The sequence below is a fragment of the Lampetra planeri genome, chromosome 2 (assembly GCF_965212315.1).
Source record: "Lampetra planeri chromosome 2, kcLamPlan1.2.h2, whole genome shotgun sequence".
NCBI lineage: Eukaryota > Metazoa > Chordata > Hyperoartia > Petromyzontiformes > Petromyzontidae > Lampetra > Lampetra planeri.
This window is the reverse complement of record NC_136108.1, coordinates 12,397,661-12,413,166: the sequence shown is the minus strand read 5'-3', so window position 1 is coordinate 12,413,166 and position 15,506 is coordinate 12,397,661. Positions and strand designations below refer to the sequence as shown.

Below are 15,506 nucleotides of genomic sequence, written 5' to 3'. Positions count from 1 at the left end.
GAAAACATACACACACACAATTCATATATATTTACAACACTGTAGAAATATCCACATTTCTGTTTCACTAGACTAAGGATGGTGCACATAACACGGTGGGTATAGACAGAGCGTACACAGCGTGCGTACATATTATTCCAGCATTTATTTGGACATAAGGCACCCAGCAACTACTGCATAATGTTAAATGGAATCAATGGAATAAATTACCGCAAAGACTACATCACACGGACATTTACAGTCTTTCGTATGCTAATGCCCCAATATTTAAGCTTCTCAATGGAGCCAGAAAACCCACCACAGTTAGCACTTATCTGTCAAGTTACCCAGCCACACATTCAGACATCAACACAAACGTAAAAACTAAAATACATAAAGAAATCAACGTGCAATACGGTATATGCATCGACGGCACCCAAAGTGTCTTTGCAAGATAAAGAAAAAGGTTAACAGGATATTCCTCCAGTCAATGCTGCCTTACACAAGTCTAGCCATGCTTGGTGAGCCTCCCGGTGGGGATGCTGACCAGGTCAACGCAACTATAAAAGGGAACGTGAATAAACCGGAGAAAGAGGGAAGCAACTACAATAACCAGTGCCTTGTAAATCTGCTCGTGATGCATATCCCTCCAGTGTGGGCCTCATGGTGGAATAAAAAAAGAAATCCACGTTCTGCGTTCGGAGATCAGTGCAGACGATTATTCAGACACGGCATATGAGCGTGATTCCAGGTATACATTTCAGTCGTGATTTATTTAACGGCAAAAATGGTTTTCTCACGGAAGCACTTTGGCTTTTATATATGTGTTTCAAAATGGTTGTGATTACTCGGTAAATGTCTTCGACAGAATTATAATAGCTGAAACAAACCAATGGCCACCTTTAAAAAAAAAAAACCTTCGCTATAGTCAATGAATGCAAGAGAACGGCACTGTTCAGTTTAAAATGCAGTGCCGAAAAGAAAGAAAAATCTCCCTTGACACCTCTGGCAGCTTGTCGGACAATCCACAGGACTGCGGAACACTGGTGATGTCATTGCATGGCTTTAAAAGACCAAGTGTGACTCATCGCTTCCACAGAGTGGGCAGCACTTAAGAGATCCCCAGCAAGTGACCATGCATCTGGTCCGATCTGCAGCAGTCACAGACATGTCCACAAATGGGTAGTGACCTCAGACACGTAGGGGGATGGCCATGATTAGATCAATGTTCATGCGAGCGGTCAGGCCTTTCTACATTTCCCCCTCGGTGTTTCAAACACAACGATAGCGACATTAATTCTGCAAAACGTACAGCTTTGCAACAGTAGCTTATTGCACCCGCCCCTATCTTTTGTGACGGTGTTAACAGGGGATACTATAAACTGTGCTACAACCCACACAGGAAAACCAGGATCAATAAATATGAAATTGGAAGTGTGCCAATGCATGCATATTTATCGTCAATACCTTCAAGAAGCAATGCTGCTGAAACCATTGTTTTATGTGTCCATGTTCATAAGTACATAGCATTTTCACTTTTAATAATATAGTATTATATTTGGTGTAAAATGTAACCATTAGACTGGATAAACAAAGCACAAATGCTAAAATAAAAATGCATCCTGTGGTTAAAATGACGTGCCCCGGCAAGCTTCACTGAGAATCGGATGAGGGCAGCCGCATGTATATTTTACAACGCAACTGAGTGGCTCATGAGATGCATCCCATCACTGTGTTTCCCTCTTATCCGAAGTAAAAAAAAACAACTGCCACTTGTATAAACTGTGCACACGATACGCCAAGGTGAAAAACAATATCAGAACCTGCAGCGAAAAGAATTCAAATTACCGGAGAGTTTTAATGGCATGGCACCCGAGGCAGAACTACAAAGTTCCCAGGGGAGGAAGAGGGGGGGGGTTAGTCCTGAGATTTCAAGATTTTTCAATAGGGCCCTTCAAATTTTTAAATAAAACCTTCAATGTACTTTCCGTGGTAAATATCAATGACATACCAACTTGTTTGGCTCTCAAGTGTGAGGGAAGGGGGATAATCACCTTCATCGTCCTAACTAGGATCCACCACCGACTGGACACTGTAAACATTAAATGGCCGTCAATTCTTCGCACTGCTAACACTAAACCAGCAATTCAGTTCGGCACACTGAACTCAAATGCAATTTGAAATTCTCTAAAGGTATTAAATTCGTTTAGGCCTTGTGCAGCGGCCACAATACGGCTACACTTACACAAGCCGCAGGGTCTACACATGGTGCTGACGTTTGTCTTCTTTTTTCACACTGATGTGCTTACTCACTTCCTCATGTTTAATCAATTACCTTTTCTGACCAGTGAATCTTAGGAACACAGCTAAAACATCTCTGGGATAATGCTAGTGAATTATTAGTTCTGATCTTAGGATTTTGGGAGTAGCTATTGAGTTCAGGTTATTTTGCCACGCTATTACAATGGCAGGGGAGGCTCCCATGTTTTTAAAGTCCTCCAGAACTGTGACGTTTTTAAGGCCACATCTCATGTAAGTGGCCAGGCTGTGCTTTCTGTCATTTACAAAAGTGATGAGATCGTGGCCAAGGATTTTGTATCTCGCGGCTTTCTCGTCTTCCATGCTGGGTCGCTTGCAGGACAACTACATCAATTTTATTGTCCTTGAGGGTCCTTGAACAGTGGACACGCTTTGTGCGTGACAAGCCTTCGGCACCGAGTTGTTAGCCACGCAGCTTCCACCCTACTTGTTGTTGGCATCCCTTATAAGGGTAATTGAAATTATGATTATAGCAGCAGATCAACAAGTCGACGTCAAGTCGTCTTTCGACATCCGTTAATGTCAATGACTAGCCCAAGCACGAATACGTAATGCGCAGCATGGGCACCACTTAAAGGTTGCTGTTTAGAAGCCTCCAAACACCAAGAGCTCGAAACTGTGCACTGCCAATATTTCCCCACGCAACCGTCTACGTTCGCAACCTCAGCAGCCACCGCACAGGCTCGGGATGCGCCAAAACAACACAGCCGGTGCACAGTTCACTGACTGGGCCTCACTTGAAGAAGTCAATCGGTTATTTGACCCCAAGGAGCCGAGCACATTCCATTCTGTGAGGTCGAAAAATAAGCACTACCCAGTTGTATGTTTTCTCTCATGACAGCAAGTGAATGCCTTTGTCTGCATCACATGCTGTCCTGCAGTACTTCTTCCACAGCTAACACTGTCCCATCATTCTGCAAATTGGTCTCAAGGTTTCACTTATCGACTCAATGCCGAAGCGGCTCTGGAACTTCCGGAAAGCGAACTGGGTTCACGTACACCGCAGAAGTTGAGGATCACATGCAGCACATCGAACTAACAACAGAAAACATTTAACTTTTTGCCCACACCTTCGTCATGTCTGCCATAAAATAAATATCCTACATGGCTATTACAAGGCCTACACTGTTTACTGGGATAGAGAAATGAGAAAAAAAACTCCTAATGAAGTCCAGCAGAGTGGTGACCTAGAGACAGCAACAGCACGAATAGAGTCACTGACCGCGAATACCGCATCCACCTAAGTGGTCATATAAGCAGAACAAGGACCCTCAACGATGGCCTGCCACAAGGTTCTGACAGACACAACACGGTTTCCAGAAAGATCATATACGCCAACGACATTACCCTCCTAGTTCAAAGCACGAGTCTCACCATGATCGTGCTATCCTCACCACTGACCTCAAGGCAATGAGGACATTTATATTTCCCACTGGAAACTGCATACCAACTCCTCTAAAACAAGTGGCAGCCTTCCACCTCAACAAGAAGATCACCAAAGAGCCACTCAATGTCATCTTATGTTGTCAACAGGAAAAAAAAAATAAGTCTAACCTGAAATATCTTGGCCTAACCTGAACACAGGGAAAAGGAATGCAAAAAGGTCACAAAGCCTGGATCAAGCTAAAATGAAAATTCGCAGGGACAGCATGGGGAGCCAATGGCAGCATGCTCCATACAGGAGCAAGAGCCAAATTCTGCGTTCAGTCTGATCTGCCAGCGCCCACACCGAGGCTCCAGAAATGCATCTCAACATCACGATGTGCATCATAACTAGGTGACTTAAAATCAACGCTGGTTGACTGGCTGTCAATTTTCTCCCACATACTTCCTTCCAAATTTCCAAGAGAGATGCACAAATGTCTTGCGTCTACAAAAGGATATATAGGATTTCTCAAAGTCTCGATTAAAGTGTGGCTACCTTCTTTGAGGTCGGGCACAAGCTCTAAAAGTTCCCTCAATCAATCCTGAGGCTCAGCGGAGAGCAACCAGGGACAATGCAATGTCCCAAACGAGCGCTTAATCGCCGACCCCACAGAAGAACCTCCCGGTTTCAGCTTGCTTCGCAAGCAGAAGAATGTGTGCTGAACCGCATCAGAACATCGGATGGAAAACGTGGCTCTCTCCTGCTAGACTGATGAAAAATTAAGAATAGCCCGCTGTGCGAATGCAGTCAACCAATCTCACACAAAGGACCACAAAGTACAGCGGTGCCCACTTTAGCAGAATATTATATCGTCCCCAGGTTACTCCTGAGGCCGTCCACTGGCCGTCCAACCTCGACGACCATGTAAAAACATTGCTGATCAACCCCTCGTCATGCGAAAGAAAAAGATGATTATTAAGTGTTTCATAAAATACGACTTCTGTCGAAGTGTACATTTTCACTTCGACAAACATACAGTTTTTATCACACGCAATTACGTAAGTGAATATTCTTCTCCAACAAATGTGATGGGATAAAGCGAACATCTCTAGAAAACTAGAAATCTGATATATTATTTATTTACCAGTTTATGCAACACAGGCTCAACTTACAGAGCTGTCCAGTGTAGAATTGAACAACTTAAATGTCAAGGATGCAAACGAGCGAGGCCCAAAAAACTCTCTCGCTCTGCTTACGTCTGCCATCATGATACAATTCGAAATATTTGACCAATCCTGGCACGTAAAAAAACATAGGTTTTCGTAGCCAATACAATGATTCGTATTTGTTTTTGATTTAGGCCACTATTTGGCAGAACCCAAAAACAAATATCAATAAATCCTTACACTAAGTGTATTTTCTTATGTTATAGGACAGTGGTAGGGCTTGCACCTCAAAGCTTCTACAATACCTGTCAGACACACTGGCTGGCTCTGGCTACCGCTATTGTGTAATGTACATCTTTTTTTAAAGAATATTAATACGAATCTCTATGTTAATAAGGTGGTTTTGCCGAAAATTCAAAATTATTTATCGTCATATACTAATCGTTGTGAGATGTAAATATCATCTTTTTACTAATTTTTGCTATTTGCCAAAAAAAATGTTTTGCTCACAATGGTATATTTACCACCCTTCTCACATTGTTATCAAGTGTGACTGAGATCGTGAGGATTGCTATGCTGCTTTGACCATATTACATCTCAATGGGTTCCTACCTGGCTATAAAGAACCTGAGTGATTCACTGATGACAACATGGAATTCAACCAAATTACCCTAATACGGTGGTTATTAGAGGCTCATGTATATCACACTCTCTATGTGTGCATAAACCCCTCTGGTAAATTACAAAAAATGGCCCTAGATGATGGCAGAGAATATTCATTTATAATTTAAGGCATTTACGACATTTTAAAGAAGCAAATCCAATCGTATCCATATTTGATGAATAAGCCTTGAAAGTGAAATCACATGCTAGGATTATGGCAATCTAGTTGGCTCTCTAATTGCGCACGCCAATTTTCTCCAAAGTGCTGGGATCACTGTGATGTAAATAACAAGCGCTGTCGGGGAAAAAAACGTTACATTATTTGACCTCCAGGATATTTAAGATTAACAAAGCATTGACATGCAGACAAAATATGAAATAATGTTCAGAGCACTTTGAAAACCCATTTTGCAATATTTGAGACGTTACAAGCATCATGCGTACAAAATGGTGGTGCGTTGCATGCCACGCCATGCCCAGTGCAACGAGCTTGGTATCTGTTGGCATCAAACGCGCCACACGTCAACACCTGCCGTGGCCTTGATATTATCGCTCGTGTTTGTTCACATTGTTCCTTCGCAGTAACCAGTGGATAGAAACTGGCTTAGGGTTTGAGCTTCACAAATCCCGACACAATTTGTCGTTATTACACCTGGCCAACAAAAACATGACGGTAAAAAAACAACAACCAGGAGAGATGAAAACACACTGTGGAAGGCATCTCCATCATACTCTTGATACAGAGCAACAAGAAAAAAAAGACAATTAAGATTGTGTCAGCTGCTTTTTCTAGGCAAGTTACGAAATGACCGACCGCATCACTGAGCATGCAGCACACACATACACGCACGCGGGCGGGCGGGCAGGCACGCACAAATGCACACGCGTTAGCATTAGTGGCCATTACCCTGGCGGCGCACGCACTGAGAAAGCCTCATGGCCGGGGACGAGGGTCCATGCCGGCTGCTTACCAGGCGCACATGGAAGGGGTCCCAATTCTCAATCAATATGCACTTGTGTTACAAGTTAGTTGGACGAGCCAAGCCTCTTCAAGCACATGAACCGTACAAACTCTAACCTCGATGGTCAATGCTGTGTTAAACTTTGCGTTATTTGACGGTCATATCTCTGCCACATCAGCATCATCATCAAAGCCATCGTGGACATCTCAATGCTTGTGATACTCGCGAACTACCATTTGCTATTTGCTCGTGACAAGTGAGGGAACATAATGAGGCCGAGCGCCCAGTATTGCAGCAACAATTGCTATCATCTGCTATACATAAACACTCTTGAATGGAGTTGGCCAAACAGCCCAATACTGTATAGGGTCACAGAGCTCGGGAAAATGTTGGTGCCCATTCTAGCTGCCTTCCCTCTTTGTCTGTGGTTTCCTGCATCTATGAATCTCACAAAAACTCTGTTACAAATGTGTGTATTTATATGAATAGGCACTCATTAATTACGACGAACGAAATTTCACACAAAGGTAATTATAAGGGTTTACGTGTAAACACATTTTGTACACCTATTGGCATTATTAATATTGTCATTGTTAGTTACATAATTTGAAGTATGGCTCATTATTTTACAGCGACAAAGCTGATGATGCCAGGACATTTTTTGTTACGTGTCTTACGGTCTCAAAACATTTTTATTTCCACTTGCGAATGTCAAACAATGTTTGCCACAGATGCTGAGAGCTCAAATACCCCTATCCCATCCTGCCGGACATTTTTGGACACAAATAATTGCTTGCAGACAGCAAATGACTTTGCCCTGCACCCCCCCACCGCCCCCTTGTGTGTGCCTATCAGGTTCCAGAAAAGTCATCGTGCAGCCCCAAACTCCAAACCCATCCCAAAACATGGTAAAAACTGGGTTATGGGCAGAAAAACCTTAGTGGTAAGGGTATAATGATGCATCGAGGGAAGTAATCCAGCTGCTGCTGTCAGGTGCATAGGTTGGAGAACTGATGTACGAAATGTGTATAACCAGCGGTGTAACGGTGCATCGATTTGTCAATTTTTTTGCTCATGATACACACATCCAGTTGTGTGAGATAATAATAGCGCTTACAGATAATATAATTCACCGGTGTCAATACATTTTTTTATGTATTCTCTAGTCAAATCGTGACCCCGAAGCATGACAATTCATGTTCATAGAATTGTGAGTGGGACAAATATTAACAGGCCGATGTTTAGCGGTAGACAATATCAAGCAGATCATGAGCGGTGTCAGTGTGAGCAAGGCGAGCCACTGTCTTGCTTGCAAAATGTGGTGCATAAGATGCAGCCTTGCAATCGCTTGCTCAAGCCACTGCTGGTAGAAGGGCCTCGACTAAATGGAACTCTGTAGATCCCCTCAGGGAGGGTGTTTTGTGTTTAATTTGTTGTCCTGCCCCCCTACCTCCGATTAGCACGGTTTGCTACATAAGGTGCGAAATAAGTTCAACGTACATACTCTTCTACGCTGGTCAGGCATCTTGGAAGTGGTGGGAGTGCTCAAACTTTACCCCACCACACGTGGCCCGCAGATTGACTAACTGTGGTGGACAGAGGTGGGTAGGATTCAAGAAACTTGCACCATTATTTCAAATGGAGATCAAACCGGCAAAATTTGCATTGCAAGCTCAGTGCCCTCACTATTACACCACTGCAACATCCCCGCTTCGTAGGACAGATTAAAAAAAAGCATTAGAATATCGTTCATGTCCTATGCAGTATTGTTTTATTTCATTCAGGTAGAACTGGTGTGAATAAAAAGAGACAGACTCTCAAAATACTTTTGTTACCATGAGGGAGGGGTGGTTGTAAATGATTACTCTCTGAATTAATAGTAACCTAAAGTATGGAGATATGCATGCTTTGAATTACAGAGAGAGACATAAAGAGGGCCCACGTGGATTAAAGAACTTATGTAAGTTACAAACATCATATTGACTGCACAGAAAAGTAAGAGAGTGGACTCGGGCAGGACATGTTTTGAAAAGAGATGATGGCTCATTGTTCAGACTACAGTCAGAATGGCTGACAAGTGAGAAAAAATGCCCAAAAAGGACGATGATGAAATTAGCTCATGTATAAGTGCTAAATGGATTGTTGCATTATGGGACCATGACATATGGCCACAGTTTGGGGAGGTCTCCGTTCAGCAGTGGATTGATCATGGCTGATGACAATGAACAGGGAAATCACATTTCTATTTAAATTACTATCGACATCATAGGGTGCAATACCTACATACTTGGAGTAACACATATTTAAAAATGGATTGTATAAACACTCAAATGCAGAATATATAAAATGTATTCAATTATCAAAGCAAAACAGAAATGTTCATACACAAATATGTTCAATGATAATTTTTTGATGATGGGAAAGACGAAGTTAGAGTAGCAGCGCACAGGTTACAAAGCAGATTATGCAAACACTGTCAAACATAATATTTCAGTTTCGAGCTTTGAAAACGCCTTGCTTATTTATTTATAACGCTTCATTTTACTACAGCCTGGCAAAGCGACACAGCCGCCGTGCACCTAATGAGGATGCCTTTTGAAGGAAGAAAAAAACAACGGGAGCAGATGGCGGGCAGTCGCAGTGGCAAACGCGGCCCACAAGCTCTGCCATTGTGCACACAGACATGCGGGGAGGACATGCGGGGAGGACATGCAGGGAGGACATGCGGGGAGGACATGCGGGGAGGCCGCGCAGAGGGCACACGAGCTGCACGGGCTGTGCCACCGCAAAAACACGTGCAGTTTGTGCCCGACCATGCGGCGTTCCCAGCGCTGGCCGCAAACTCAAACGGTGCCGTCGCAACGGCTCCGGCAGGGATCATGCGGGGGGGTGGGACTCGGGGCACCAGACGGCTTTACGCTGCACGTTTGCCACGCGAAAGCGGGATGATTTTTGCCGTTCGCAGAGTGGTGACTGGAATGCGACTCGAATTTATGTCACGCCGCGGCATTCGAGAGGAAGCGAGGCGCAGCGGCTCGTGGGCAGGGCAAGCACAGGGATGTCACTTGGGTTCCTGTGCTCGCAGGCATTATTCTAAAACTTCCGTTGGCCCAGTTCGGGTCTTGAACTTACGCCGCAGGTACAGCTGTGGCAATGGCGATGCTGTACGGCTGTTACAGCTTACATTTAATCCACAAGTGATTCAACAACAACAATATGTTCAGACACTAACTCCGAGAGTATTCAGGCACGTGCTGGCTAAGTGCATTTCCATATCATTCAATTCAACAAGTACATACGGCGGCCATCACCATACATTTTTTTTTATTCCCTCTGGTTTCTTGAAGGTACTACTTTTTTTATTTCGATATAATTTACCATTTTACTCAGAACAAAAAAAACCCCTGAAATTTGTACAGCAAACTACCACAGTGAGGCATATCTAATGTCCATTTCATCTCATTTCGAAGGAACGTTTCCTGCAGCCGGTCACTAACGCGATTTCATGCCTTACTGCGTTATGACATTAACCAGGGAGGCAGCAAGGCAAGCGAGTCGAGAGCTAAAGTGATTTTACATTACAGGAGGCCCCTGAAAAAGGAGAAACATGACTCCTATTGCCTGTGCTAATCTAGGAGGGCCTGTCGGGTTTGGTAAAACTGTGGCAGCGTGGCGGCCGGACTGGCAAACGGTCTGTAGTGCCACTCTATTAGCGGGCTAACCATGATATGCCACGAGAGAGCTATGCGGCAATAGAATTCTCTTGGAATTACTCAGCAATGCGCACGCGGGTCCATTAGGGACAGCACTTCGAAAGAGAAACTCTCTTAACCACGATGTACGCACACTACACCCGTGTTTCGTCCACATTCGTGAGTGTGGATGAATTAAGTCTCTAACTCTGAGTGCACGTGTGTGAGCAGGCAGAGTTGCCCTGATGGTTCGGATGCCTTTGTTGCAATGATAATGGCCGAGGATCCGCACGTGACCATGCATTCCGATGACAAATTAGGAAGATTTAGCCTAAAATGAGTGCACAGCTAAGTAAAAAAATCAGCACGATGTCTGCCCTAATACGTTGGTCACTAACCGAGTTAAAATAGGGATGTGCGTCTTATTGGATTTGTGTGCATGTGTCTGCATTTCTTGTGAGAAACAAAATAAAAAAGGGATTGAAAGGTTCCCTTTAAGGTCATGTTTGTGCTTCTCCAAAAATAGGTTCCAAAAAAACTATTTTACAAAAATAGACAAAATGTAAATAAAAACTATAGATTACAGCATAAAATAGAATGCATGCCCTTCCGATCAGGGCACTGCTGACCACTGCAAGCGAGTAATCAGTTGTCAGGGGGTTCAATGTGACCCGAGGGTTGAGCAGTAACTCGGTCTGCAAAATAAATACAGTGAACTTGCTGTCTGTCCGAATGGCTTTTGCGATTGCACCGGACAATGTCTCACTCCATTCTTCCAATCTATTTATCATGGGATGTGAACTTTAGCAGATCTCCACCCATGAGATAAGGAAGGCAAGAAGCATTTAATTATTATTATTTTTTAAACGCTCTTTCCCTCCCTACGGTGGGCCCCTCATCCCTACTTTTTCGCCGTAAGCCCCATCCCCATTACACCACGATTAGTCTGCATGCCCCATCTGCGTATCTCATTTGAAATGCAAACTCTGCGCGGCTGCATATTAGCAGCGCCGAGCAGAAAGATGGGCCGGGGGCCAGCCTGTCAGCATCAGAGGCGTTACCACCCGGAAGACACAGCAGCGCGCTCCGCCGTGGTTCAAGGGGCCTCCGCTCCGTCCACTCGCCCTGCTGCACCCCCCCAGTGCCTGGGAGCCGTACAATTCGGGTCGCTGGGCTTCACTCCATCCCCCCTTTGTGTGCGAATTGTTATGATTCGTCGATTGAGACCAATCTACCTGTATTTTTCTTTGCAACATAATCTAGTTGCACTGCACCTGTTACGACAAACTCGCTCTGGAGGGTGTCGTACAACATATGGGGGAAATGCTGTTCATGAGAACCTCTTTTAAAGGCCAGTGCAGAAAATGATGGGGTGATGTGGCCAGCACCGAGCCCGCCAGCTATACACACACACACCACACATACCAAGTGTAGTTACAATGCTGCGACATGAGGTGTGGTAGCGGTGGCGGAAAGTCGCAAAAGTGCAAGGCAGCAACTGCCCTTCCGTGACCTCGCAGTGACTGCAGAAATAACATGCGTAATGCTATATTGCTGGACCCTAAGTGTTTGATGAAGGTTTTCATGTTTTTTTGGCAAGATTCAAGCTGCTCTATCGAGGAAATATTTTCCTGTACCTTTAAACAGAACAGCAATGAAGCCATTGCACATTTCTGGAATAGGTTACCGATACCTCTCTCCCAATCACTGGAAAATAGTGGTACTTTCTGCAACAATTCACATCTGGGCCATAACACAATATTAGTCGAAGAATGGTATTTCTAGCAGATCATTGGCATTGCCCTTTTTGTGAATCAATCTTTTATTTTTCAAATTTTCTTGCTGTGAATTTCACACCTGATGATGATTGCTTGTGTTGCAGTCGAAACATCGTGATAATTTTTAATTGTTTTATATTTTTATTATTTTATTATTTCCCTTCTACGTAACTTTACCGAAAGAACCAAGAATATTAATCCCTGCATCACGAAAGCTTCAAATCAAAATCTGTTTGAGTCAGATAGAAAAAATCTCACAGGAGTATCAACAAAACACACTCTCCTTAAATTAATCACTGACTAATTTATATACATTACCTAATAGTTTTCATGAAATTAGCTTTTACAGTAAACATTACAGGCAATTATCGATTATGAACACCGACGAAGAATGAATCGAGACATTGCAAACGACATTCCAATTTGCACTCGCTACAAAATTGCCAGGCTCAGGCTATCGATGTAAGGAAACACAAAATTGGGGGGTTGGTGGGCTGGTGGAGGGAGGGAGGGAGGTGGAAGAGGAAAAAACAAAGTAGGCTAAAAGCGCTTACAAGTGCCCGAGGGCAGATGTGGAGCACTTAAAGTGTTTCTAAAGCGACGAGCCGGCGCTGCAGAGCGGCGGTGGCAGCGGTCGAGTAGTGCGGCGGGGACCCCCTGCCGACACGCTACAGCCACGGGGAGAGACATCTCATCCCGCCGCCTTGCGTGTGAGCCATCCCCTCCCTCGCCTCCCCCCTCTGCCCCCACCCGCCTCTCAGTGCAGGAAGGATCAGCCCCGCCTATCCCAGGCGACCCAACAGCCGTTGAAGCTAATGGTACACGATGGGCCCTCTTAAACATTTATCCTCTTCTTTTTAATCTCTGCTTTTCTCTCTTGCTCTGAGGTTTTTTTTTTAATACAATTCGCCTGTCGTGAATAATGTTGAATTCCAACCGCGATAACTTAGCCGAGTTATACACATTAATGCCTCGAGTCTAAAGCACTGGGGATGGCTAATCAAATTAGCAATTTTTTCAAGCTATAACGGGGACATTCTGTTCTGCCCAGACTGCTTATTGTCAGAAGTGTAGAGTCCATTCCCATTAACACAGCGTGTACTTCTCTCAAATCAGAGTTTAAAAAAGTGTTTTATTGTAACATGTCAATGGTATTAATGTCCAGATTCTGAGTTAAAACATATCAACAGATCATGTTAATTCTTTTCACAATTAAATATTTGCTACATAAATGAAAGCAACCTGCATGGAGAAACACAAACATCAATTAAATAACTGTCTGGCTTAAAATGCAATTTCACAAAATGACAGTTCTTTCTACCACCTCAAGACATTATAAGAGACTTATTCCCAAAATCCATTAGCAACTTATTTAACGGGGAAAATAATACCGTCTTCAAAAAGATGCATCACCCATTAACGATCTGGGTAGCAGGAAACTGACTGAACCCCTAAATAAACTACTTAACATGCAAAAATCCCATTAAGACTTAAAACTACAATGACACAACAGTATAAATAATTTCATTTCTTTTTCTCTCAATTTAAAAATGGGGTACAAATGTTGTAGGTCTCATTAGATAAAACTACGGAATCTTCGATTGGAGACTCACACTCTAAGGCAAGTGTGAAATTCAGAGGCAATGTTACAGATAATTACCACTAAATTAGCAGCTCTTTGGTAGGGTTTTCACACCCGACAGCTAGAAAAAAAACCCAGGAAACAGATTCTCACTGTCACCGTCGTCTTTCCGCAGATAAAGTGCTTACTGCAGGACTGCCGCGACTTATCAGGAAATGCCAAGCAGATCTGTCTACAGCAGATGACCCTGACATTGACAAGGACCAAATTACAATTAGGCTTTTGAGCCTTTTTCGATCGAAAGTGTACTCTTTTTCCTCTTCATTAACGCTATCGCAATCTTATATTATTCTCAGAACCAGAGTAACAATTACACCTCTCAAAAGTAGGGCAGGTTTTGTGCGCAAAGTTTTTTAAGTCAAGTACTGTAATATACCGCAATTAACAATGATCATGCTTCCTTCACACATTTAAAAATATATATGTGAGTGATCCATATTTTTGATAGTGACTGGGTCCCTCTTTTCCACCCCTTTCCCCTTTGGGCAAACGTGTTTCACTGCAATCCCCATTTTGGGGCTTTTGTCCTCCTTTAGTAATCTCCCTGCAGCAACCCAAAAGCAGTAGATGGGATGATGAAACAGCTGCCAGCGGCTCTCAAATTACGACAGCGGAATGTTTAATTCGTTATGCATTATGCATGCTTGTGCCGGACTGTACGCACTGCGGGGTCGGTGTTGGAAGGGGCTGGCGGAGCAGATAGAGGAGGGGAGAGCTCAGGGGGATGGAGGAGGGACACTGGCTCGCTCGGCTCAGGTGCCCATACGCGCGGCCACTGTCCCCAGCTCGGCCGTCACGGGATGCCGGTTCCGCGCCAGCTCGCCCGGAGGAGGGGGCACGAGCCCTGAACGCCGACCACGCCAGAGATGAAGAGGCACCTGTTCTTGCTGGCAAAACGCAGCTTCGCCGACCGCTATAAAAAGCCAAGAACGAACCTCAAAGCTAATTAGCAGTTGGAGGGGACGTCCGCTGCCGCCGTGGAGGGAGCTCTTGTGCATGCGTGTGTTACGGCATCGCAATAGTCACTTTGTTAGAGGATACGCGCACGCGCGTCTCCCCGTAAGCGTGCGCTCCAGTGCGTGTGCGCGTGAGCATGCGTGCGTGCACGCGTGTGTGTGAGCGCGCGCGTGTGTGTGAGCTAGCAGCTGTGCCGCGCTCCATTTGCCTGCGCTTTAGTTGCTGTTCAAATGGCAGCTCCCCTCCTGTGACGGATCTTGATGGCACAGACACAAACAGCTCATTATGCACTCGCCAGCGTGCATTCGTGCGCATACGCGTTGCAGGCAAAAGCCATTGGTTTACTGCCCACTGCATCGCATCATCGGCCCCACACCAAGCCGCCTTGCAGTCTCTGTTATGGAAATAAGTTGCTCTCGTCTGACATAAACCAACACTACGCGATGTTCTGTAACTACAGTAGGTGGTTGTATGAAATTCGATAAATATTTTAATGGATTTATTGAAATATGAAACTACAACTATAAATGTAGTAATGATGCGTATGCTGATCGTTTAAATGTCGCTGAACCTATAGCCTACATTTATATAAAACATTTCTCACTTAGTTTATTTTCAAACAAACCTAACAATATTTGAAATGTAGCTACAAACATAAATTTTCAGTATTTTAATTTACAAGAAAGCAAATGACACCAGTAATCAATGCAAGACATTATCGACTGAAAACACCTCGCATATATTTTTTTATGTTATTATTTAGCTTTTAAAATTTCCCTTAAAATTAGTTCAATTTTCTTGGGCAACTGCTCGCTACTCAAGGATGTCATTTCACAAAGACAGACAAGCCTTCGTAATGGCTCCTGCCTTCTTACAAGCAGTGTGATGGAAAGCTTCTATCCAATAACGAAGCACACACACACGCTGGATACAAAGGAAGCCATTACAGGTCAAAGAACACCAGGAGCAAATTCAATGGGAA

General features: G+C 44.0%; 1 protein-coding gene across 20 annotated transcripts in view; it reads right to left on the bottom strand.

Moving 5' to 3' along the window:
* Positions 1-15,506, bottom strand: part of BAZ2B (bromodomain adjacent to zinc finger domain 2B) — an 89,107-nt gene that overhangs the window by 37,049 nt on the left and 36,552 nt on the right. Inside the window, exon 1 of one of the 20 annotated variants that reach the window (XM_078607518.1) lies at positions 14,232-15,163. The exons of the other annotated variants lie outside the window; for them this stretch is intronic. The gene's annotated coding sequence lies outside the window, so the exon portion shown is untranslated. Of the gene's footprint in view, positions 1-14,231; positions 15,164-15,506 lie in introns of those variants that run through there. 20 annotated transcript variants of the gene reach the window in all.